This window comes from Ictalurus punctatus, chromosome 4, assembly GCF_001660625.3.
Source record: "Ictalurus punctatus breed USDA103 chromosome 4, Coco_2.0, whole genome shotgun sequence".
NCBI classification, from domain to species: Eukaryota; Metazoa; Chordata; class Actinopteri; order Siluriformes; family Ictaluridae; genus Ictalurus; species Ictalurus punctatus.
Genome location: NC_071284.1, coordinates 7031605 through 7058835, shown reverse-complemented (window position 1 = coordinate 7058835; position 27231 = coordinate 7031605). Strand labels below are relative to the sequence as shown.

Genomic DNA, 27231 nt, shown 5'->3' with positions numbered 1-27231 from the left:
AGAGATAGAGCAGCAGCGGGAAATCTTTTAAACAGAGAAAGAGTGATAGGCAGATCACACAGAACGTGTTTCTCAGTTTGTCTGCATTGTTGTAAGTTTTTTTTTGTGAACATGCACTAGATGGACATATTTGACAGTTGTGCAGCGGCTCAAAGTATTTGCATCTAGGTGCCGTTCACGCAAGGCGCGGGATTACCTAGACAGAGCAAAATTTACAAAATAAAAGAAACAACAACAAAAAAAAACGCTAGGTTCTCAAGACTTTAAGGTACAGAAAAGTTTTAAGGTATGTAAATAAATTTCTCAAATAAAAAAAAAAAAACAGACTAACAATTTAAAAATAGCACAGACAACAACTAGTCATCTGTGCACTAGTATTAAATCAAGTTACATTACAGCATTTGCCCTTATCCAGAGCGACTTACATTTCTCTAATTTAAACAAGTGAGCATTTGAGAGTTAAGAGTCTTGCTCAAGGGCTCAGCATTGGCAGCTTGGCTGCGCTGGGATTTGAACTCATGACCATCTGATCAATAATCTCAATCTTAACCATTGAGCTCCCATTGACCTCATTCAACAAGCTGTTCAACTAGTGAATACACTATTGTGATCTAATGTAAAGTACACCCGCATGGTACCTAAGAGTGAGTGTTCATTTACAATAGTTCAACAGTATGTGATAAATTTATGTACTTCACACTTGTGGCACGCAAACTTAAATGCTTAATTGATTTGCTTAAATATAAGCGTAAAACTCACCTTTGAATTTCCTCTTCTCTTCATCTGATCATTCAAGTCCAGCCTCTATTCATTTTAATAGAAGTTCTTCTGACGATAAAGAGATCTAAGCCATGATTGTGGTGGTGCTCGTAGCCAGCTTCTCGCTCTGTGTTCTGATGGAAAATCCCATTATGGCTGCAGTGACTTCGGCCAGTGTCGTGTTGCTATGCCTAATAGTTAACACAGCAACCAATCATAAATGAAACAGTAATGGTGGGCAGTGGACAGCAAACGCCATATTGTCTATGTACCCGTGATGACTTTAACATTAAAGTCATTAAATGGTTTAAAAAGTGCATACCAATGGCTAACAGCATTGGGTGCATAGCTACATAATTATGCTAATTTAATTCACTAATTTCACATTGGGTGGCTGAAACATTTTCGATTTGTGAACTTAATATAAACATAATTCAAGCTGCAAGTAGGGATGAACGTGCCCTCACACCTGGGGCTGCTCTGCCAGGGGAATGCCTTATTTTTCAGCCAACTTTATTTGATGACACATCCATAACACATCATCAACAGCTTGTGTATGTGAAATAGAGTCACGGTACAACAGACACGAATGAGTTGGATTATTTACACTGTCATCCTTTTTTTCCCCCCAAACTGCATTTGAAGGGGAAACTAAAAGTACATAGACTAAGCAAACCTTGACCCATGAAAGTACAAATTAGACAAAAAGATAGACAACAGAAGTGTAAATTTAGTGTATTTTTGCTTTATATAAAAGAGTTACAGTGCCCTGCGATGGACTGGCACCCTGTCCAGGGTGTACCCCGCCCTGTGCCCGATGTTCCCTGGGATAGACTCCAGGTTCCCCGTGACCCTGAAGAAGGAGTAAGTGGTAGAAGATGGATGGATGGATGGATGAAAGAGTTACAACTCGTTTGGTATTCAGAGGAAACATGCATGAACAAAGTAGAGCATTGCAAACTTGAATCACTTAAAAATATTATAAATAACAAATATATCTCTATCTGTCTGTGTAATATTTTGCCCTATCAAGACTTTTACTGTAAACAAAAAAATTATTGTAAATCTTACAGCAATTTACTGACTGCAGGGTTGCCATTCAAATTCACAGTTAACACAGTTAAGTAAAGCATACTTAAAGTACAATATTATCTTACATAGTATAAAATAGTACATAATCCAGTATATTTGCTCTCTTTTTTTGCAAAATACAACTGAGCTGAAGGTTAAAGGTCTTGCTCAAGGACCCAACCATGTTAGTTTAGCTCATTCATCATGACTGGTGAAGGAGTAGTGTACAGGTGGTCCTAATAAAGTGGTTGGTGAAGACCTTTCCCATTGTTCAGGTACTAGGTAATTCTAGTACTAGTCATTTTAATGACATTTTAATGATGATTTGAAATGGCCCAAAATTCTGTAATGTGATTCTCATTAATGAAACTGAACCAAACACTGAATTTTTCATAATTTTCATATTGCAACAGTTTTAGGAGAAACTTTAATTGGGTCGTGTTGACAGAACAGAAAGATTAAAAAACAAATAAATATGACACAGTCTCCTACTTTATCTACTTGTCAGACCAACACCACCCCATCATTACCCAAACTCTAGAAACCATGTGTGTGACGGTGCGTCATGAGCCAAGAGGGGACCCATATGTTGAACAAACAAGCATAAAGGTCAGCCCTGTCACTCCCGCAGACCACACAAAGCCCGAGTGCGTGCAGAGATGGAGGGGGAATAAAAAGCCATGGATTCGGCTCAGCTTGTCCAGCTGTGTGACTTCGATACAAATCAGCGCCTTTGCCCTACGCTGTGTTTCCACTGTGATCAATTGAATAGAGAGCAATTTTTTTTTTCATTTCCCAAATGAAGAAGCTCCTGAATGTCAGTGAAACAGTCCCATATTGCATGATACAGTCTGAATATCAGCTGGGGCATCCTGTGAAACCACTCACATCTGTCACCAGCACCTAATACTGCACAGCGGAGTGAAGAGCTGTGCATCTGACTAAGGAATCCAATAAAAGGTACACAATATCTGCGGGACAGTGGCATTGTCAGAAAAGCTACCCTTATGAAAATTCAGGGTAACACTTAATAGTCTATATGGAAACTGACAATTGACATATACCGACTGGCTTCCAACTGCTTTCTTCAATTTTCACATCCCTTTGACATAACGCTGGAAACAAATGGCATATTTATGTTGACATAAGCTTGTGCTGTGACACTTTCCAGTATGACTTGTGTTAAAACGTCATGCCAACTTGACTTCTGCTGTGTCATAGTTAAGAGATAAGAATAATGTGAAATAGCTTGACAAATAAGGTTATTTTTAAAATAGAATGAAGGTGAACACTTTCAAAAGGTGCTCTGTAGCGTCTCCTGAGCCAAGCACTTGGTGGTAACATTGAACATGGAATTGAATTCTGCTGTATAACACTGTTATATATGAACATGGAAGGATACGGCTGTGATAAGCATTACACTGTAACAACAACTTGATGTATATTTTTATTTAATATAAACCTCAGCACTATTGAATAACTGATTCTGATTGGTCATCTGATTGGTCAAAACTTTATATATGTGTTTTATGTATGGCATTCCACGGTCTGTCTTATTAATTTCAAAAGAGAAATAGAGGTCGGATAGGGACAGACTGTTTATAGCTGCTATAACATAAGTGATAACCCACAGGAATTTGTTTTGCAGATGTTCCAGAATATCAAATGTAACTTTAAATGGATAATACGTATGAGATTCCATTCTTTACTTAATAAATGATGAATATTTGTGAATTGCAACTGAAGTGAACCATAAAATCCAGTTTACATCAACTTCACAGGAGCTAATGGACAAGCCAGAGGGCAAATCCCAAACTGCCTCTTACTGGCTACACAGTGCATTACATTGGATAGAGAAGATATTATGTTTTGTGCCACATAGTGCACATTTATAGGGAACATGCATTTTGTGTTAATGGAGCGGAAGACCATATTTTTAACGCTATATTTGTCCGATTTGTCCGATTTTTTAAAAACTTTGCATTTGAAGTGTCTTCTTCTCAATCTGGTTTAGGTTTATGTCTCTCCCTAAGTATGCAGATAGGAAGCTGCTCTCATATGATGGGAATAACTGCCTGGGAGTTTTGCCAAGATGGCTGCCAAACAGACTTTACTAAAAAGTACTTTGGGTATACTCACAGTTTGCAAACAATGCCTCATTTATAAAGCTGGATAAAAACACATTTATTTGTAAATCGTTCATGCAATTTGGTATTCGTGAAAATCCCATAAATTCAGAAAAAAAAATCGATCTTCTAGGTGGCTTCTAGGTGGCTCGCACAGTGGCTTAGTGGTTAGCATGTTCGCCTCACACCTCCAGGTCAGTGGTTTGATTCCCACTGTGTGTGCAGAGTTTGCATGTTCTCCCTGTGCTCTGGGTACTCCACCATGGAAGGCTGATTGGCATGCTCAAAGTGTCTGTAGTGTATGAATGTGTATGTGATTGTGCCCTGCAATGGATTGGCACCCTGTCCAGGGTGTACCCCACCTTGTGCCTGATGCTCCCTGGGATAGGCTCCAGGTTCCCTGTGACCCTGAAGGAAGGATAAGTGGTATAGAAGATGGATGGATTTCTATGGATCTTCCATTCTACTAGTTCCCTTGAGTGTATGTAAATGATGTATGCATAAGAACTAACTAATATAAATCAACACTTTTTGGCTTCAAATCATATCCTACTGCACTATTAAAAATGGACAATGTTTGTCAAGTTTAAATCGCTTATGTACATTTACAGCAGTAATGGTATTAATTTTAAAAAAATATTAAATATGAAACGATGAAGAAAGCAAGGCAAATCGAAATCAATAAATTAAGACATAAAGTAAGACCAGTCATTCAAGAGAAAATAAATGCTGCTGTATGAATGACGTGCTGGTCTGAATGATGTGCTGGTCTGTGTACAGCCAGAAGCAGACACCTCAAAGCAAATACCTCAGTTGATGGTAGATTTAGTGCACACTGCAATTATGAGGGTATGAACATTTAGAAACTGGTATGATTTTAATTTTTTTGGAGGGGGGTTGGAGGGGTGAAAGCTGGCATCTTGTTTAAATGCTGTGTAACACTTTAGACCCGGCACTAATATGAAAGGCAAATCAACTTGTGCTTTCCGGTGCATGTTTATTGTGTTTTTTGTTCTTGTTAATGATACATTGCAAAGAGAGAAAAGTGTCCAATTGTAGCGCAAGAGGTTGAAATGCACGTCAGTGTGACAGACTTTGCGCAATATAAACAGTATAAACATAGTGCAATATAAACATAGTGTGATGTGTTTGGTACAGTGGAGTTTTTCTCTCCTTATGTCTTCTTGTCTTGTCATTTTCGTTTCACCTCACTTATTCCACAAATAATTCACCTTTTCTCTAATTTTTCTCTCAATTTTGGCGTTTTCAGGAGCTGTTACACTGCTAAATAATATTTGGGGGTTTTTTTTGGTGTAGACATGAGTCAAAATAACTTCTACTTTTGCATTTTCTTTCACTGTTTAGTCACAGTTTCATTTTACTAGCCCTATATGCACGTTGCCTTTTTGTAGGCACCACTAAATGTAAATGAGTTGTGTCAGGAACGTTGCACTTTATGGGTGATTGGCCTTCATCAACATGAAGTATGAAGTCACGAGTATGAAGGAAATCAGCATTTCCAAAACTTTTGTAAATCTGCTGGAAATGTTTAGCTCGGTTAGGCTTACACAAATATTTACATACGACTTTACTAAAAGATTGAGGCATAATGTTCATCTGTCAAAATATCAAAATATTAATTACTCTATTTTATATAACATATCCTACACATGGTCACGGGGGAGCCTGGAGCCTATAGGGAACACCCTTGATGGGCTGCCAATCCATTGCAGGGCACATTCGCTCACACATTTACACACACATTCGCACACTTTGGAAATGCCAATCAGCCTACAACGCACGTCTTTGAAATAGGGGAGGAAACCCGAGTACCCGGAGGAAACCTCCAAGGCACGGGGAGAACATACAAACTCCACATACACAGGGCAGAGGCAGTATTCGAACCCCCAACCGCTAATGTCAAGCTTGCACTAGTTTTGTTCCATTGGCAGATCATTTTTCTAATTTTAAGCAGTTATTTCTAGAAGCAAAATTATCTGCCAATAGAATAAGATCATTTAAAGGTTGGAATGAATAAGAACATCTAAAAACAAGCTGAATACTCTTATATTTGATTTATAATATAATGATCTATAATTTATCATATCAAAATAAGAAATATTAGATAGATTTTACCCACATTCAAGATATTTTCACTTGCTAAGATGTTTTTTTTTGCAGTGTGTCAGGTGGCAGTCTGTCTGTAGAAATCTCACGGTCTCTTTTTAATCTTCTCAAACACATTTCTCTGCAATGTTTCATCTCTCTCTACTTTTCCGAATTAACTGCTTTCTCTCTACTGACACTTTAGATTGCTGCTAATTCTCACAAAAAATCTGGAGTTATAGGAAGTCTTGTGTCCTCAGAGATCTTTCCATTTTAAAAACCATTTTATAAAAGACTTTCATGAATATCTAGTTTTCTTCCACACTGTCCACTGCTTTCAACTGCATGCTGCAGGTAGAGGGGTTTCAAATCCCTGAACATACGCTTCAGCTTCTTTAATGTGGTCTAAACTCACATGCCTAACAGGCACTGAAGTGTTTTCTATGGGGGGTTTGGGATTAAGGAAGGGAGAGGGGTCAGAGTGGTCAGCAGACACTTGAGTGAGTCCTAAAACAGGAAGTAATACTCAGCTAGAAAACGACACAGAACTGTCATGGAGGATTTTTACTTGCTAAAGTGAATAAATACAGCAATGCAGCAGGATCAGGATGCAAATCAAGCTCCTTGAAGAAATGTCTGTGGCTGAAACACTCAATGAAAGTGATCAGGACAGTTTTGTCTAATGATTACATTAACCACATGTACACGCAGTAGCGCTCTCTCTTCAGTAGAGAATCTTAACCATGTGACCTTTGACAATTATGTGTGATTGGCAGCTCTCTAAACGTAATGTGGCATGAAATAATAGTGCAGTGCATGGAAATAAGGACAAAATTTAACACCTCACAGTTGATCTTCAGCATCACACAGTTGTCCCTTTCATAATACTTAAAAATATCTAATAAACACCCTGTGGATATGCATCGAATTACACCTAAATGTGCAAATCACTGTTCCTCACACTTTACACTTCATATCAAATTCTGACACTCCATATTAACCGTATACAGGCCACTTGGACATGAGGTGCATTAAAGCATAACAGCATGTTTATGAGGTTTTGTATGTATATGTCTAGACTTTACTGCTCCAATTAACTATTTGCAGTCCACAGTTTAGTCCCCTATCAGAATAAAATAGTAAATCATTATGTATCAGTATTACTGATGTACAGTAAATAGGCTAGAGAATGATGCATTGTGCATGATACAATGGCATTTCTGGTACTGTTAGAAGACCATGCCAACTGAACAATGAGGCGAGAACATGTTTTTAGACACCACAAAGGTTACCATGCCATGTTGCCTGGCTAATGAGCCGATTTAAATTTCCAAGAGCAATTCTCTTGTTGGCCCCAGGATTAGAAAGCCCAACATGCAATACCTATCCATTTACAGGTCTTAACAACCCCAGCCATCCTTAAGCTCCATCGTGTCAGCTGTATTGGTTGCCATAATTAAATTAAGAAGTTGGTACATTAGAGTTCCTTACATGGTGAGTAAAGAGCCCAGCATCAAAGCACAACTTGCAGCAATGTCTGGTTTCCCATATGTAATTAGAGCAAATGACTGCACCCATGTTGTTATAGGGCACCTAGTCAGAAATCCCAAACCCACATAGAGCAGAGGAACGATGCTACAATGACACGCTCTCTCGTGCACGTTCAAATCACAATGGATTGCTTAAAGAGGGATGGTGTAGTCTGGATGCAACAGGTGGGAGACTGCTTTAGGTGATAGACTGCATCAGGTGGGAGACTGCTCCAGATAGAAGACTGCATCAGGTGCGAGATTGCTTGAGGTAGAACATTGGTCCAGGTGGGAGACTGTGTCAGGTGAGATACTACTTCTGGTGGGACACTGCTCTAGGTGATCGACTGCTTGAGGTAGGACACTGCTTCTGGTTGGAGACTGCTTGAGGTGGGAGACTGCTCCAGGTGGAAGAATGCATCGTGTGGGGCATTGCTATACAAACCAGAAAAGTCTAGCGGATTGTGAGAGCATGTGTTGTGCTCCACAACATGGCACAAAAGAGGAGCTCCCGGTCCTCATCTCCCCTATCCAAAAGCCCAATTAACCGATTCAAATCTCTATCCACCAGACAAGTGTAATCTTCATGCTGTGAGACTGTGAGGATGTCATGCAGAAATTGTGAATAGCTGAGAATAGTGCAAAGCTGTATTTTTACCAACGTTGTTAAATTTCTTTTGTTTCGATCTCTGACACAACTGCCTATTCACACTCCCCAACATCCCTCTTTTTAAAAAAAAAAAATTATCACAGTGTAAAAATCTGTTCATTATTCTTGGCGATAAATGGGTAAAACCTGCTTTTGTAAACACGATCAAACACATATGAGACTGAATAACTGAAAGGCCCCATAGTGAAAAGTGGTGAATGCAAATTTCCACATTACAAGATCCTGCAAAGGGATTTCATTTAGATGCTAATGTGATTATGTTCTAAAAAGCGTCCCGTGCATCAATCACTGGCCTCAATCAAACCTACTCATGGCACTTCAGAAATATTAATAAAATATGCAATATGTGCGTTAAGATTACCAAATGAAAATGTCGAGCTTACTTAGCTATTTAAATTGCTTTTGCAATAATATACCATATAGCATAAAAATTAGATAGAGGGGTGGGCTGGGTACATATTTTAGTATATACATTAATTTACCATTCTGTTTATCACTGTCTAAACTCAATCATGACCCTCACTGCTACTTACAGTAAAGAAGTTGCCACTGGTGCTATCAGCGTGTGTAATACGACACGACAGCATGTAATTCCTTGAGGTAGGCTGAGAATCAGTCTTACATAGTTATAAGGAGTGTGCATCTGTGTGAGAACACCGTTGTACACACTTGCATGATTTTAGTGCATGGTTGTCACAGCACCTTGCATGACTCATTTAATTTCGATATCTGAGAAAATATTTTTAGCAGCTTCTCAAATACACCATATGTTATGAAAGGATGGGGCATGCTGTTCAAATGATGGGGTAGTAATGTTCAAATGATGGGGCCCAAAGTTATTGTTATTGTTAACACCCTAAATTTTATTCATTTCCTTTAATAGCACACACCGAAGTGATTTATTCCTCTTGTATTGTATCACAGCAATCTGCCAACAATTAAAAATGGATTCATGAATGACACTTGATGCATTTGATCAGTATGTTGTTACAGTTAATGTCATGGAACATTTATGAGTTCCTGTTATCAGTTATAACAGCTATATGCAGTTGTTTCCTAACCAGCTACTCTTTTCTCTCTCTCTCTCTCTTGATGTTAATAATGCAAAAAGATTTTTTTAAAAGATTCTCATGTTACAGAGAAATCACCAAACTTACAGGTTCAGCTTTTCCTTTGACTGTTGCAAAAGTTCAAAAGATGAATATGAGAAGAAAGTATAGAAATTCATCTTTTATTTCCTGGTATTTCTATGTAGATGTGTTAAACAATATAGAACATAGCACATTTTGTATTAGATCACCCAATTTGTAGGTGAGTAAGTAAATTAAAGTAAACAACACTTAATATTTGGTTGCCTAGCACTTTCTTGCAATAATTGCATCAAGTCCGCGACTCACTGACATCACCAACTTGTTGGTTTCTCCTTTTTTGATGCTGTTCCAGACATTTACCACAGCATCTTTCAGTTGTTGTTTGATTCTGGGGGTACAACTAACAAATGAAATTGCCTTGCCATTCAATAGTTTTATACACACACACACACACACACACACACACACACACACACGCACACACACACACACACACACACACACACACATATATATATATATATATATATATATATATATATATATATATATATATACCTTCTGACCAATCAGATTAGAGAATTGATAGCACTATGTATACATTGTTAATGTTCCAAAAGAGGAATTTTCAATGTAGATGTACAAATGTACGATTTTCTTTCAAGGCATAGCTTTAAATAATTGGATATGTGTGAGGGTGCAGTGAAGGCACAGAACATGTAGAAGGCAATAGAAAAAAGTGTTTTTCTAGAATTGGAAATCATTGGGAGGGAAAAATCACCTGAACTCACTTGTATAAAATGTGCGAACTAGTAATAAAACACTCAACACTTAAATGAACATACATTCATTCATCTATATTAAGTTTGTTAGCTCAGGGTTTTGGTGGATCTGGAGACTATCCCAGGAATGTTGGGTGTGAGATGGGAACATGCCATGGATGAGTCGCCAGTCCATCGCAAGATACACACATACTGTATTTACACACTCGTTCACACCTATGATTAAATCAACATAGTCAATCCACCTCCTGGACCCACTGGCTTATGATCCAAGCAAGGACCCTGGAGCTTGAAATCCTTTTTTACTGTAAAAGAGCAAAAAAACAACCTCATCTTGTGCTGTTTTTTTTATTATTATTTTAATGTACCTCATTGTACTAGGTCAGTAACTTCAGAAACACTTGCCTGTGAGTTGTGTTCACAGGAATTCAGTGAATTAGGATCAGACAGTACAGAAGACACAAATGATTACACAGAGACAGGACATGAGACAAGAGAGATAAGACATGGTGTCAGTGTGAAACTGGAATGCAAAAGTTTCAGTAGGTGTTGCTATGGACTGGGATGGTCGAGTAACTGGATAGTGTCTGGAAAGAAACTGATGAACTGCTAAGAAGTTCTTGCTAAGAGAGTTTTAACTTGATTCTTAGATGCCTGATCTGTTTGTACAAGCTTGAGAATATGTTTTTGATGGAGACTATAATGCACTTCTGTTAGTCGCTCTGGATAAAGAGTGTCTGCTGAATAAAATAGTTAAGATTCAGTTATTAAAGCTGCAGTACTGAACTTGTGCCTCTCTATCGCCTTCTCTGTTTGAAACATAAAACTGCAAGTTACTTGCATTTTTTTTTTATGTGGGTTGTGTCCTCTATGCAGATGAATCTGATGCTTTGAGGTACGTATGGGTTGAATATTAACTCCGATACATGACAACGGAGGTGGCAAATTACCACACCGACCATAGCAACAAAAAAAAAAGAGAAAAAGAAATATAGGAAATTTGATACCTAGCTGAATTAAGCAAACAAGTGTGATAATGTTAGCTAGCTACCTACTGAGCCACTGAAATGTCTTACCTGTTCGTCAGAAAAAAAAATCTCTGCCTCAATCTTCAATCCCTTCAGATCTCTGAGTTGTCGCCACCTCTCAAAACTCATGCCATTATTTTTTCTCGTTTTAGCACGGGCTCGGTCACTTTCCCTTTTTGACTGCAGGTTCTTCACAGTTCGAGGCTTCCTGGTTTTGACAACAGCTGATTCCCCAGATGTCAACGATGACTACGTTTAGAACTATCCAGATTAAAGCAGCCATCTAGATGACAAGTTTAAATTCTAAGCAACTCCAGTAAGGACAAGCTACGAACACCACCATCCACACTCACACACACAATATAGTATCCAGCTCTTCTTGTTTCTGTTTACAGACATTACGCAACCACACAAAGGCATGGTGGCATCAAAGACCATGCAAATGACGTCAGCCTGACAGTTCCTGAAAAATCTGACTCGACAGTTCAAATTATAAATCATTATTAGAAGCTTACCGGTGTGAATCAGGGTAAGGTAAGGAGACAATTTGGAACAATGATTTCTTTTTTAACGTACCAAAAACAAGTTTTATACGACAGCTTTCAGCAATCTCTGCTCTCTGCCAAAAAAAAAAAGATTGCTGGCCCTAAGACCAATACATTTCTTAAAAACACTGACAATAAGATTTTTTAAACCATCACCCATGAAACACCTAACTCTCTATAAACAATAATCACAGTGGCCTTGCACAATTTCACAATTTCCCACTTCACTTGATTCATGAAAATACTTTAAACTTGGGAATAAAATCTTGACTGTATGTTGGTGTGGGCTATTCAATTGCTAGTAAGTGAGTCATCCAGTGAGCGACTACCAAAGACTCAGTCATTTTATCTGTCTTCATCGAGTATTGATTTTAGCTCCAGTGTAAGCCAAAGCTTCACAAAAGAGCTGAACATTTTAGAGTGTTTGATTAACGCTGTGTGACACCACTGTGCCATTTTGACTGACAACTTTTTGACGTGTTCATGACTGACCCTTAAAACAACGAACAAGGCAGCTGTCATCTTTAACCAAACACCCCCTCTATTTGTCACACTTATACGTTGTACTATAGGAAAGAATATCCAGCATGATTATTTCCACTATTTTATGATTGATTTTCTTTTCTGTACCGGAAATGCTTGTGTGTTACTTAACAAATAATCCATTTATGGCAGAGACAGATCTACCACCACAGAGTGCACTCTTGGCTGCCCTCTCTATAATTCTCATCCTTTGGGTTAAGCACACACAGTGTTCCCATGACGACCAGTGATGAAACAAGGCCAGTTTGTGTAGACAGCAATGTTTTGGTGAGGTGTAAGACTTTATGGACAGGCACAGAGGAATAATTTCAGACCAGGCGTAAATATAACACGCTTTCCGGGAGCTTCCAATCCATCTGTTTAGGAGGCCACTGTGAAGAATACTGCCACAAAGACACACAGATACACAGATGGGGGTACTTTCCACACCCCAAAGCCTATCACAAAAGATATTCCACTTATTTGAAAAATGGTTTACCTCCTGGAACACTTTCTGGCACAAGAATGAAACTAAAAGCGACAAAGATATCAGATGTTATTCGCATGTTTTTAGCAAAGACAGTGCTGATACAAGTATTGTACAACAACATTCGGGGTGCATGACTGCACAAACTCACAAAATGCCATATTATATAGTTAACACCAAAATTTAAAGGAATACTATAATGATTTTCTACTCCCTCTGTAGAAATATGTGACTATCACAGATGAGCATTTCACCAATTTTTCCCAGAAAATAATATAAAATTATTTATTTTAATCTTGACTTAATTAAGCTACAATGAAAGTTGAATGGCAGTTGCTGAACCTGGTCAACAATTGTTAATAAAAACATTGTTGTAGAACAATTTCATGAATTCTTCAGGAATTTTCTAGAAGGAAGGACATACGGATTATAATTTATCAGCATAGTCTGCATAGATCAGAGTAAACAGGATGTTCTTCATTTTTCTCAAACTGGAAAGTTGAATAAAATTCATAATGATGTCGAGTCCATTTTTTTTCTTTCAGTTTTTCTTCTCAGTACAAGGAAATTCATCTGTGTAATAATCAGTAAAACTACAGACACAGTCCTAGAGATCAAATTAAAAATGCTGAAGTGTTCCTTTAATAATAAGTAGTAGCTAGGCAGTAAAAGGGCTGTCTATAAACAGCTCTGAAGCAACTGGAAACTCTCTCAACCGGTAGGGTGTATATCATACTGTGATGGCGGCCCCAGATAGTCTAGACTCTTCTATACATTATATATCACATGGAGCTGGGGAAGCTTGAAACGTCAGCTGTAACTGCTCTTATTCTGTTGCACTCGTGTTGTACAGTAATAAGAGCTTGTGTATTTTAGGCTCTAAGCTGGGGAACACTATGGAGTAGTGTGTGAGACATGTAAGTGAGAAGAGGGGGATGTCCTCATAGTCCTGTGTGCTTCAGATCCACAGATCTGATACCAAGTATTGGGCCGATAGCAGCAAAAAACGGTGGATCAGATATCAGAGAAAAACAAATCAGATATCAGATCCTGTAAACAAATGGCAAACATTGGACTTGGATTTGGAAAAGAAATTGATTTTTGAATTGAAAATATATACATAATAAGACACTTGACTGATTTTTCTCTTGCTAAGATTGATTGTATTATATTTATCCTTTCTTATTATATGTATTATCAGGTTTAGGTTATGTAGCATATTTGTCATACAAGACCCTGTGAATTAGCTCTTACTATAGAAATGGTAACATATTAGAATGAGCACATCAATATAGTCCTGTGGTTTTCCTTGCACTGTTGTCAGAGCTGCTGTTATAGAAAATTAATCAACACCTGACCAATCAGATTAGAGAATTCAACAGCACTGTGTTATAAACTACCAACTAGGGGAGTAGTGTTGATACACAGTTGAGGTCATAAGTTTACACACACCTTGCAGAATCTGCAAAATGTTAATAATAATAATAATAATAATAATAATAATAATAATAATAAAATTACAGTTTGTTTTTTATTTAGTCCTGCCCTGAATAAGCTATTTCACATAACAGATGTCTATATAGTCCACAAGACACAATAATAACTGAATTTACACAAATGAACCAGTTCAGTGGCTATATGATTTTGAGGTCCAGCTTTTCACGCTGTGGACAACTGAGGGACTCATACACAACTATTACAAAAGATGCAAACATTCACTGATGCTCAAGAAGGCAACACTAGCAGAGCAGAGACATTAGTCATGGAGGTAAATCAATGTAGTTCAGCTACTTTACCATATAGTGTCACTGTAGCTTTAAAGCTTTAATGTAGCTGGGCTACTTTTTCATGGTGTAACTCGTAGTTTAGCTAACTTGTCCAATATTGCCAACTCTAAGCCCTAAGTCAATATTACTGTTCTAATTCATTATTATTATCATTATAAAATGCAAATTGTTTTAATATTTTCAGCATATACAGCAGATTTAAAATTTAAAACGCATAAAAAAATTATTTAACACTAACTTTTTCTTGAAAATCTGACATAAATTGTATATCCAAGGACACCTGGACAAGACAACAGAGCTGTCAGAACTACGTTACCCATCACCCCTTGCACCTCACGATATCATGCGCACCTGAGTCACGTTTATGTCTAATGAGCACACGTATTTAAGTTCTGTCTCTGGTAGCAATCTTTGTCTTGCATTTGTCTATCTCACGTCATGTTCTGGTGTTCATGTGTGTACCTAGTTCTTTTTGTTTTTGTTTATATACTGAGTGTATGTTTTGTATTGCACTGATTAAATGGGTGCAATGGAGGTGCAACCCTTCTGGACCAACTCACGCCCTGGTTCCCCCAAAGATTTTTTTTGGGGTAGCTATAACCTGTGTGTCCACCAGGCTTATGTGGCCAAACAGAGATGGTGGCCTTACAGGGTTGCTCACACCAGAGGCCAACGAAGCGGCCTCTCCTACCCAGCCAAAGTCAGAGGCTGATGAAGTGACCTCGCAAGCCATACTCAAGTCAGAGGCCAACAGAGCAGCCTCGCAAGTGACGCCATATCCAGAAGACAAAGAGGAGGTCTCGCAAGCTACAGACGTGGTCTCATGTCTAATCCACCTCGACCCTTGACTCTCAAAAGGACGTCATTGTCCCCTACCCTGCCCCACCGGTGATATTGCTCCACCACTCTGTCCTCCTGAGGATGTTGCTCCACCTCCCTGTTCACCTGAGGATGTCACTTCGCCTGCCCAGTTGGCTGAGGATGTTGCTCTGCCCATTGCTTAACAGAGGACATCACTCCCCCGCTGTCCTTGACATGTTCATCGCTCCCCACTCTGGCCTTGCAGTTGAACTGACCAGCAGCCCTAGACCCCCTTGAGACCAAAGTAGGCACATCAGGAGCCACGCCTTAAAGAGGGGGTTCTGTCAGGACTACATTACCCATCAGCCCCTGCACCTCACAATATCATGCACACCTGAGTCACATTTATGTCTAATGAACACTGATATTTAAGTTCTGACTCTGGTAGCACTCTTTGTCTGGCATTTGTCTAACTCGTGGCATGTTCTTGGGTTCATGTGTGCGCTTAGTTCTTGTTGTTTTTGTTCATGTACTGAGTGTATGTTTAATATTGCACAGATTGAAAAGCTTCTGTGCTTCTTTCTTACTTATCTGCCTCCAACTCCAAATCCCTGACAAGAGCCAAAGACTCAAAAATGTGTCTAAATTGTAGCTTATACATTCTGAACATTGACTGTGGATTAAAACGGAACTATATTTTTTTTAAAGTGTTGGAAAAACTTCTTTTTTTTAACAGCTTTAAACTTTACTGATGGTGTTAATATCTATTCAGCATTCATCTATACTATGTGTATAGTAGGATTCATCTAGATTACTATTCATCTAGAAGTCTGGAAGTGAGTTCAAACCACTTTTAAATTCATTTGCCAGCGTTTATGAAAAGTATTATCTTGGATATTTAAAGGATCACAAGGGAACATAAGATACACCTGGTCCTATAAAATGGCCTCATATTTCTTAGCCGTTATACAACCATGTGGAGCAAGCATATGGCCAATGCCCATAGCATTATGAGTCCACCACCATGTTTAACAGTAAACCAGGGACTCTGTAGATTAGATGCATCTTATTCTCTAGCTCTCTGTCATACAGAATTTGAGCTCTTTATACCAGTTTATGCATCACTGTGGTCTTTAGTATAACCACATAACTGCACGAGGTAAAGCTGAAACACATAAATAAGGAATTAATCTTATTTGGTAGCTTTGTATAGCCTTATTTTTTTATCCATCCATCTATCTCTGTTATCAAGCTTCAACTTGCAACTACCATTTACCTTTTAATATAGTTGGGCTGTATTAGGAAATATGTGTGTCAGCATGGGAAAAACCTTCACATTTTGACATGTTCTACTATTTACATACAATGGATATGAAATGTCTACACACCCCTGTTAATGTGGCAGGTTTTTGTGATGAAAAAAAATTAAACCAAGACAAATCATGTCAGAATTTTTCCACCCTCAATGTGTAATTACAACGTAAAAAAAATTAATTGAAAAACAATCAAACGTTTTAGGGAAAATAGGAAAAATAAAAAATGTACAATAACCTGGTTGCATAATTCGACACATTCAACCTCATGTTCAAAAGTAATTATCGTACAGCTGTCAACAATTAAATTATTCTGATTAACCCCATATAAAGACCAACTGCTTCAATAGGATTTTCTTCACATCTTCAACCAACAGCTGAAACCATGGTCTGCAAAGAGCTTACAAAGCATGTATCTTATCTCACTTGTTCAAAGGTTTCGATCAGGAGAGGGGTATAAAAGAATTTCCAAAACATTAGATGTACCTTGAAAATCATAAAGACCATCATCAACAAATCGAGAAAATGGAGCACCACAATGGCATCACCAAGAACAGGACATCCCTCTAAAATTTAATTAAAAAAAAAAAAAAAAGGAAAAGACACAAACTTACCAGGGAGGCTGCCAAGAGACCAACGGCAATATTAAAGGAGCTGCAGGAATATCTGACAAGTACTTGATTACTCTCTACATGCGACAACAATCTCTCCTATTCTTCATATTTCTGGACCATGGAGTAGGGTGGCTAGATTAAGTTAAGTTAGGTTAGATTCAACTTTATTGTTCTTGTCAGAGTACAGAGGCAATGAAATGTAGGTAGATGGAACCCCTTTCTCACAAAAAACATCCAAGCTCAACTACAATAAATCACCCCAAACCATGTGGCAAAATGTGTTAAGGTCTGATGAGACCAAGAGAACACCGTACCCATGGTGCAGCATGGTGGTGGAAGCGTCATGCTTTAGGGTTGCTTTGCTTCAGCCAAAACTGGGGCTTTTTTCAAAGTGGAGGGAATCATGAATAGCTAGAAATACTAGTCGATTTTACTGCAAAACCTTCAAGTGTCTGCTAGTAAGCTGAGTATGAAAAAGAATTCCACCGTTCAGCACAGCATTGACTACGTTTACATGCACAGCAGTAATCTAATTATTGACCTTAATCTGAGTAGGATAATAATGTGATCCAAAGTGGATATCCAAATCAACAAAGGAATGGCTTAACCAATAGAAGATCAATGTTATTGAATGATTTAGCCAGAGCCCAGAATTGAAACCAACTAAAAATCTGTGGGGTGACCTGAAGCTGGCTGTGCACAGGAGATGTCCTTACAATTTGATGGCTCTAGAATGTTTTTGCAAGAAAGAGTGAGAAAATATTGCCAAGTCCAGATGTGCCATACTGACAGACAATTACCCAAAAAGACTGAGTGGTATAATAAAATCAAAAGGTGCTTTTAAAGAATTAGTTTAGGAAAGTGTGCACTTATGCAACTCTGTTATTGTAAGTTTCTTATTTTTCCTTCATAAATGTTTCTGAATGTTTTGCACTTAATTTTTATTCGTTGAGGGTGGATCCACTGAATGAAAAATGTTTCTCTTTTGCATGTATCTCGAGTGTACCACACGTAAAATCCTAGCACTTTAAAGTCTGCATGCTAGGAGAAAAATTATTTGGCGCAGGAGCATCACAGACATTTTATCAGCTTATATCTGATTACAAATCAAACTGATTAGATTTATGTCCATTTCGCTATAATGTCAGAAGCCAGAGTCGGCGACAGTTGCAGTGAATGTATTTATTCAAAGAAACTGGCCGGTACAAACAAATCCAAAAGATCAGAATCCACAAACGGGCAAAAGGTCAGGCAATGTACAAGCAGGTTATAAAGGAACGAGAGTGTAATCATAAAACGATGAAGTAAACAGTAAACAGAAATAGCAAATAAGAAACAAAGTCTTGGTATGTGAGATGAATAACAGAGCTGAACAAATACTGTGCAATGAGTAGGTGTTTGGGGTGTGCTTTAATGCTGTGGTGGTGACTGAGTCCAGGTGTCTGTGATTAGTAATCATTCTGGGAAATGGTGTCCAACATCGAATTCATTGACTTGACATATGGCATGTAGCTATCCAATAACTTGATCAAAGCATGACATTCACTGAGATGGTAAATCACACTAAGCTAGTCAGTTGTTAAACTGACTCCTTACACAACATGTTCTTTGAAGGAAGATAACCTAGATGAGATTAAAAACTAAATAAAAATATTTCAACACCATTTCGGTGAAATACGTTTATGGTTTATGCTTATTTGAAATCCCATATCAAAATTTTGACTGTTTTTTCCAGGTTGCTAATTGACATCTATCCTTGCATTCCATCTATATGTGTGTAGGTGCTTTTGTCCTCAAACACAAGAACTGTTTTTGTTCTTTAGTATAATGTCAGCCATAATATTTCAGTGAGGCTTATTTTGTGATGATTTTACCTATGCCCTACTCTCTGTGACAGCTATGAGGAAGTTGCATTGTTAACAGCCATGTTAATAAGATTATCCAAATCGATCCAAGTATGCTATATTAATTTGTATGACAGCAAGAACTGTAGGAATGCAGAAACAACAAGCCTTAAAGAAACTTTATAGTGTGTTTCTTTATATGGACAGCAGTAGCTCCTGGAAAATGACACTTTTGGATGCTTCTCCCCTTCTGTGATTACCGCCATGTCCCAGAGTATGGCTTAGAGCTGTGATTGGACATTGATTGTATTTTAGTGTTGCACGAGTGCAATGCAGTCATGAAAGTGAAATCAATGCAACAGGGAATTACACTTCTGACCAAAGTCGGCATCTTAAAAAGCAATCCCATGCTGATTGTTTTTCAGATCAATCAACATGAAAGCAAGTTAGCTTTTCAGTGTGGAACGTTTTCAGTAGGTCACTAATGAAAAGTAATACAGTTTGTGTATTGTGTTTGACATAAACTGTAAAGCACAGTGGAATGCAATGCAGTGGTGTGGATTTCTAAATAATGGATAATATTCACTTGTGTTTAATTCTTAAAATAAATCCCTTGCTGATTGCCATGGACTGAGAAATAAGGAGATGTAAGGGCAATGCAATTAAAGTTTTGCTTTTCGGTGTGACATATTGTTCTCGTGTAACATTTGTGTATTGCATTTCATGTTTTCCTCCCACTATGAGTGGCACAGAATCTTCTCCATATTCTTTTTCTGCCATCAGCTAATTCTACTATATTGTTTCCTGGACTGTACAAACACATGTAAATGGCTCTGTAGTAGCATTTGCCTTTCGTGATTCATAATTTATCACACAAACATTTCACACTCACACCCTTACAAACACTGAACTCTGGTTGTTGTGTATTTCCACAGCAAGAGGTAGCTGATATCAGCTTTCCTTCTGTTCATTTATAATAACCCATGCTGTTTACCACTTACTGTGTTAAACTGCTGCACAGTCCATAACAAACCCCACAGACACACTTCAAATGTGTGCAAAATAAATGGTTGAATTTCAGGAAAAATAACTGCATACTCACATAATATCTCGTATTATGTTAATTTCAAGGTCACTGTCTTGCTTCTACCCAACTAAGTTGCCCAAACAGGAACAACAGCAATTATCACCGCAGTGTTATTAACGGCGGCCGTGTGCCAGAGACCACATACAGGAGAAGCTTTATTTTCTGTCTGTTTTCCTTCTAAGTCTGAGGAATGGTGTTTGACAGCCTGCTTTTCAAGCATTTCATGCCTCACATCTTTAAATAAATAGACTTTGTAAGGTGTTGCTACTATATAACTATATACATATATATTTGACCATATGTATGATCGGAAGGTCGTGAATTCAAGCCCCAGCACTGCCATGCTGTCACCATTGGGCCCTTGAGCAAGGCCCTTAACCCTCAACTGCTCAGATGTATAAATGAAATAAAAATGTATGTTGCTCTGGATAAGGGTGTCTGCCAAATTCCATGCATGTAATGTAAATGACCAAATAAATATATTTAAATCACAATTATAAGTGTAGCCATTTGTACATTACGCTCACGTTATTTAAAAAATATATTTTAAAAATGGGCTTTTAACACATTAGTCGTACACTGTAACACTTTCTGAAAGAAATGTCCAAGTAGTGAATTCCTAGCATGAATGAGTCAACTTAAAAATTACACTCAAATTTAACTTAAAATATATCACAACTTCAGGATATTAAATAATGTATTTTTAAAATATGCTTTTACTGCATTGTTACAATGATAATTTTGAGCATACAGTTGAAAATATACCTAAAACATATTTTAAAATAATGTTGAAGTAAGTACACTTTAAAAATTTCACGGAACTTTCACTTTAAGTATAATTGTCTAAAATATATATTTTAGACAATATGCTACATTACAATTATTTTAAAGTGTGTTAAAAGTTTTATTGTGGAAATAGGTAAAAGCATGATGTTAATATATATTTTAAAAATTATATATACTTTATATATATTTAAAGATGGTACAATTCTTTGTTAGTATATTTGCAATGTACTATTGAAAAGGCAAATATATTTGAAATAAAATAAAGTATTTTTTTGTTGTTGTTGTTTACCAGGGTAAAAAAGGTGTGTGTCCAATAAAAGCTCCACTGATGTCCAGCAAAGACATCAATCTGTCACTTTGAAGCTGGCATAAGGTCAAGCTCTGAATCACAAACACCTCTCTCTCTCTGGAGCTCCATTCACACCTACAGAGATGATAAAAAAATTTCACTTTACATCTGATTTTAGAGCAATTTATACAGATGTCCAGAAGGGAGATAAACAGCAGCATGCCTCTCAGCATAACAAACACAGAGATGCTCACAGAGAGTGTGAAGTTCACAGTGCATGAAAGCAAATCGATGGAGTGCAACATATAAGACAGAAAGCATCATTGTTCTTCTCTGTGAAAAGGTCTTACAGCGCCAGCGAGTAGAACCAATCTGTCTCTATACTGTAAAATCTCTGACCAGTTTCAATGCCTCAGAGCAATATATACAAATATGTTTGTAAATATATATACCACAGCAATGTTGAATTCTCAAATTGGTCAGAAGGTAGTGATTCATTTTATACTTACATTCTATACTTATATTAATGTACTTGTTCTAATACATTAGTGACGGCTAATACACACAGCTTTGTATTTCAGATTCAGACTAATAGTAAACAGATTTTTTTAAATGTGTTATTTAAAGAAGAAAAATATATCGTTGTTGAAGCTTTAAGTAAGTTTTCAGGGCAGAGGAACTTGCTCTTTCGGGTTTCTCAGTAACATGGAAAAAAATGCAGGGTATTTTTGGTTTTATTCATTTTATTCACCTGAATTAATTTATTCAAGTGATAACAAGAACAAAGTTGTTTCGTGGATGTTCCCCAACCTTGACTGTAGCTATAAACTGCTATATATATAGTAACAGTGTACTATATATACAGGATAGTAACAGTAACAATAATCCAGATATGGAGTCAGAAAAGGAACACTGATTAACATGGGAGCTTATTTGGACACAGGGCTGTGTGGCATTTAAATTGGGATTCTTTCATTCATTCATTTAATCATTTAGGCCCTGTTCACACCTGGTATTAACATGTGTCCTGGGTGATCTGATTGTAAGTCGACATCGCTTAATACAAGTGTGAACGGGGGCCAATGCAGACGCACTGTGATCCGATCCCTCAAACAACCGTGGTGGTTATTGGTCTCACATAACCATATCACATTTGTAATGTGAACGCAAATGTATCCTGATGTGGCCCAGACAGCAATGAAGAACCACTTTATCGACTGCGTCTTTGTCCTTAGCTGGAAAATACACGATTGTTGTGAAATCATACTGAACAGTAGAGTTTTACACTAAACTGCTAAAGACGGTGTCTGTGGCTGCAACGTAGCTTCATCTCATCTCCCGTTCATTTAAAAGTTTTGTTAGCAGACCATGCGACCAAAATGTTTGAAACAGCCCATACAGGAACATGAGATAGAATTAACAAGATATTTTTACCTGAAAACAAATACAGTCAATGACTGATGATTCTTCTTTAACATAAAAGAAAGTTGACTATATAGTCGACTAGTCTAATACATGCAACCCCTAATTCAAACATCTGTGCCTGGGTGATATTTCTTCATCTTCCTACCATGACCAGGAAGTGTGGGTAAAACACTGGCAGGAGAAAGTCACCACTTTTATAAGCTTGTGCTGAGCATGTGTAATAGTATCTCATGGGTGAGTAATGCCTGTATACACTCAAGGCTGAAGGAAAAGGGTACTATTTGGAAATATTTGCTTGACAGAGCTGTCTGTCATATTTAGAGTAAAATGGGAAGACCCATGTTGTGGTATGTGAGTCAAACAGAATATTTTCGTACAGTGTAAACATATAAACCTTGTGCTTTGGCTATTCTTCGCATTAATAACTGATATTAAAGAACAATTAGCTCCATTAGGAGAATATATTCTCAATATTCTCTCTTCAATATCCAGTGGTATTCAATTACAAAAATTGCTACCTTACAAACACATAACTGAATGGTGGCAACAATTATCTTAATGCTTAAGCATTAATGATTAGTTAATAGATATAATTAAACTGATAAATAACCATTTGAAGTGATTATGTTTTGTTTCACGCTGCCGCTTCAGGTAAACACAGACTTGAAAAAAAAGATGGGGATTTTTTTTTTTTTTTTTTTTTTTTTTTAAACAAGCCATGTTGTGGGTTCACTAATCAGACCAGAAAGGGTAAACAATTTTTTTTTTTTTTAAATTAACATGTGATGCATGTGATTGGTCACAACAAAGGATCTGCTGCAAAAGCTGAGCCTTATCATGGTTAAAATATTGGAGTCAATGAAGCATGTCGAGTTGAGGTTTTTTTCATATGTTAGTCTGCTCTGCTTTAGTATTTTTGCGAACCCAGTTTGATCTACTGAAATACTTCACACAGTTCCCATTCAACCCATGGTCTAAACCAAGGGTTTTCAGAGACCACTGTTTTTTTAAACAATTCTAGTATTTTCCTGACTAATACACCTGAATCAGTTCATAAAGCATCTGATTACACATTAATGAGCCAAGTCAGATATGTTAGAGCAGGTGAATAAGAAAAGTCTTAAAAGATGCATGCCTGGCTGAATAGAATCAGTCAATGCCATGATCCATCTCTTTATCTTCTGTCCATCATCATGACATTGTCAGATATTGCTGTCCCTTGGATAAGGACATGTCCTGGTTTATCTGTCTATGTGAATTTGTTACAAATGACCTCACAAACTTTCAAAGTCACAAACATAAGGATAAAGTCAGCCATTTTTTATACACACACAATGTCTTTCCTGCAATAAGAAAGAAATTGGGCAGTTCCAACTGTGTGTGATTTTTGTTGGTTTTGCTCTGGATTCAAGATGAATTAAATGAATTAAAAACTCGCTTGATGTGTTGCTTCACCTTGCAGATTTTCAGGACCAACAAAAGGGTCACAGACTTCAGGCAGTCATCAGCCCAGTACTTATTATCTGAAATGGTTGAAGTTTATATATAAAGGACAGAACATTCTACAAAATGTGCCTTCTAAATAAAGCTGACATTTAAAAATTTTTTTGCACTTTAACCCCAAAAGCCAGTATTTAATTATAACTCTGATCTGCCAAGAACCAAAAGTAAACATCTTGTTAACCGACTGGCTGTATAAATGCAAAATAAAGCATACAAAAACATGGATAAAATATAAAATTTCATAGTTGCATACAATGAGACAATACAAGTGGAGGTGCATAGTGCTAAAACTAAATCAGTTTTGGTTAAGCATTCCATATTATGGCCACTGTCTGATCAAAAACATGTGTCTCTAAAAAAAAAAATCCATAAAGACTAACATGCAAAACACACACAAAATGACTGAAAATTGATATATTTTAGCTGAAAAATGAAAGTAGATTTTATGAGGTCATACACACAGCAAACAAATCCCTCATTATTTTTCTTAAACACAGCTATGAATACATTTTTTGACATTACCAGAGATCAAAACAAACACACAGGTATATTAAGAATTCTTAAATTAATCATGACAATGAATGCTTACCTCCTACCATATATATATATATATATATATATATATATATATATATATATATATATATATATATATATATATATATATATATATATAATTTTTATTTTTTAATACTTGAAGCGATTACTTTTTATTTACAGATAGAGCTGCACAACCCAGAGCCTGCTGCACACAATGAACAAAAAATGAACTCACACAGCACATTAGCAATGAACTTCTCTGACAACCTGAGATACAATTATGCAAACAAACCTAAGCTGTATAAGGTGACAAGACAGTTCTTTATCAGGGGTGGAAAAAGCCAAAATTGTACTCAAGTAAAAGTAAAAAAAAAAAAAAGTTGCTGCTTTAAAATGTACTCTTTTTAATTTAAAAAGTAAATGCTTTTAACTGATGAAATTAAGGTCACAGGCAAGATATATATTTTTTTTTTTCCTATTTGACATACTATTAATGCATACTATTTTTTAAAAAATAGTATGACTGGAAACATTGGGTCTTGCCTCCATGGGTAATGCAGTAACTCTCTCCAAGTCCAATCAATGACACCAGTCCAGACAATCACATGAGTATGAATTGATATAAATACCATTAGAAAAATTGCAGCTGCTTTCTGGTTACTTATACACGAATCACCTGCTGCTCCAAGAAAATCTGACTCTAGTGTTGCATTTTCTATAGATAGACAACTAAAGCAAGAATTAATCGTCTTACACTATGTCATATAATGTGGGTTGCAAGATCAGGAGAGATAAATATGGATGAATGTGAATAGCATTAATTTCTGGATGCCCTTTGTGAGCTTCCCTGTTTCAAGTGCATTGATAAATGAAGTGTAAGCTCAGATTCCTCAATGCAACATCTGATTGACATATATACCATATGACTTAAAACCGGAAATAACTACACTAACCACAGAACAAAGGGTACTAAATTGTACGTACCATTCCTTGTCTCTAGCGTGGTATCCTCCACGGTACATCTTTCCTAGCTTTAGTAATTATCAGACATGGTGATGTGAATGTAGCATACCTTTAACATGGTTTAATGTACCTTAAGGACCACTCATGTACCTTCAATTAGCTTTTCGTGCAGGGGTTCCCAAACTAGGGGTCGCGACAGTATGAAAGGTCACTTGATTTACAAATGTGCTTGTGAGAGAAACTAACATTCTCCTCCTTTGTTTTATGCATAAATACGAATAAATATTACGAATATTAAATATTGCTATGTAGGCGTCACATTCAAACAAGCCACTTGACACTGACACACTGCACAAGTGTAGGAGTTCAGCAAAAATATGGACAAATTTCTCCGTCCATCTACATCTACTAGTTGCTCGACTACATTGAGTGATTCTGACTCACTGGAACAGCAGAATCAAGAACATGAACATGGGAAAAAAATTCAGAATCCCTTTTTGAATATGGATTTACAAGTGTAGCGATAAATATCAAGGAAAAACCAAAATGCAAGGCTTGGGGTTGCAGAAAATTAATTATGTCCATTTGGGATCATCATGTTTAAGAACTGTTTTAATGTATTTTAAAGGTACACTAGATACACATTTCCACATCAGTGATAAACACTATAGTTACAACCCCACTGACACGGAAATTTACCCCCATTGTCTTAGAGTGCATCACCTTATTAATTATTATAATAACTCAAGAAACAATTAGCTGCTTCTGCTAATGTTATATAATCTTCATAAACCCATTAGCACTTATTATACAGTATGACGTCCCACCGGCAAATTACACATCTCAAATCATTTGAAAAAATGAGCTCAAAATGCATTTCACACACTTACACTTGCCACCAGACGAAGACCTTGAAAGAAGATCCTGCAAAATGGAGTTAGGCTGGGTATGTACGTATCCTCTCTGAAGAATTATACACTCCAACTGCTTCAACTCAGTTCTCAGTTATCCATGTGATATAATCATCTTGTTTCATAGTTACTTATTTTGGATCCTTCCCAGAGTGACCAGTATAATCAAGTGACTGGCCTTTGATGGCATTCGTACATCCATGTGCCTCTGACTAGAGATGGCTGAAAATAGATCATGATCTGCCATGCTACAATTAGCCTACCATGGTTTCACATCCTTTAAATAATTACAGTGACTTCCATTGGTGCATGCCTTGATCCCTCATAGATTCTTATAACACTGGAGTCAGGTTTCATGCAGTAACATAATATATCTATTTGTATTTTTATGTCTGTTCTAGAATTTCTCTTATATGCATTTTAAAAGGAGACTCAAGACAATCTCATTAGTGATAGATCAGTCTTCCTCTCTTTATACTGGTTGAAATCTTGGGCAATGAAAAGTGCGTTGGGTTGGACTCTTGGAGCTTTTAATTCCAGATCACACATATTCAGCCTTTTCTTTGTGGGTATTTTTGTTGCATAACATGAAGTCCACAAAAACAAATTCACAATCCACAACTAAATAAAAGGAGATACAAACACACACAAA

The 27231-nt window shown here is 37.1% G+C and overlaps 1 protein-coding gene across 1 annotated transcript in view; it reads right to left on the bottom strand.

Moving 5' to 3' along the window:
• Positions 1–26708, bottom strand: part of large2 (LARGE xylosyl- and glucuronyltransferase 2) — a 135236-nt gene extending 108528 nt beyond the window's left edge. The window contains exon 1 of the mRNA XM_047152706.2: positions 26559–26708. The gene's annotated coding sequence lies outside the window, so the exon portion shown is untranslated. The remainder of the gene's footprint in view (positions 1–26558) is intronic.
• Positions 26709–27231: the final 523 nt, after the last annotated feature.